Source organism: Bison bison, unplaced genomic scaffold (assembly GCF_000754665.1).
Source record: "Bison bison bison isolate TAMUID 2011002044 unplaced genomic scaffold, Bison_UMD1.0 scf7180017864280, whole genome shotgun sequence".
NCBI classification, from domain to species: domain Eukaryota; kingdom Metazoa; phylum Chordata; class Mammalia; order Artiodactyla; family Bovidae; genus Bison; species Bison bison.
The window spans coordinates 4164545-4165665 of record NW_011494852.1 but is presented as its reverse complement, the minus strand read 5'-3'; positions in this window follow the sequence as shown (position 1 = coordinate 4165665).

Below are 1121 nucleotides of genomic sequence, written 5' to 3'. Positions count from 1 at the left end.
TCACTTTCACTTTTCACTTTCATGCATTGGAGCAGGCAATGGCAACCCACTCCAGTGTTCTTGCCTGGACAATCCCAGGGACAGGGGATCCTGGTGGGCTGCCATCTATGGGGTTGCACAGAGTCAGACAGGACTGAAGCGACTTAGCAGCAGCAGCAGCACACAGTCAAAGGCTTTGGCATAGTCAATAAAGCAGAAGTAGATGTTTTTCTGGAACTCTCTTGCTTTTTCGATGATCCAGTGGATGTTGGCAATTTGATCTCTGGTTCCTCTGCCTTTCCTAAAACCAGCTTGAAGACCTGGAAGTTCATGGTTCACGTACTGTTGAAGCCTGGCTTGGAGAATTTTGAGCATTACTTCGCTAGTGTGTGAGATGAGTGCAGTTGTATGGTAGTTTGAACATTCTTTGGCATTGCCTTTCTTTGGGATTGGAATGAAAATGGACCTTTTCCAGTCCTGTGGTCATTGCTGAGTTTTCCAAATTTGCTGGCATATTGAGTGCAGCACTTTTACAGCATCATCTTTTAGGATTTGAAATAGCTCAACTGGAATTTCATCACCTCCACTAGCTTTGTTCATAGGGATGCTTCCTAAGGCCCACTTGAATTCGCATTCCAGGATGTCTGGCTCTAGGTGAGTGATCACACCATTGTGATTATCTGGGTCATTAAGATCTTTTTTGTACAGTTCTTCTGTGTATTCTTGCCACCTCTTCTTAATATCTTCTGCTTCTGTTAGGTCTGTACCATTTCTGTCCTTTATTGTGTCCATTTGCATGAAATGTTCCCTTGGTATCTCTAATTTTCTTGAAGAGGTCTCTAGTCTTTCCCATTCTATTGTTTTCCTCTATATCTTTGCATTGATCACTGAGGAAGGCTTTCTTCTCTCCTTACTATTCTTTGGAAATCTGCATTCAATTGGGTATATCTTTCCTTTTCTCCTTTGCCTTTCACTTCTCTTCTTTTCACAGCTGTTTGTAAGGCCCCCTCAGACAACCATTTGGCCTTTTTGCATTTCTTTTCTTTGGGGATAGTCTTGATCCCTGCCTCCTGTACAATGTCACAAACCTCTGTCCATAGTTCTTCAGGCACTCTGTCTATCAGATCTAATCCCTTGAATCT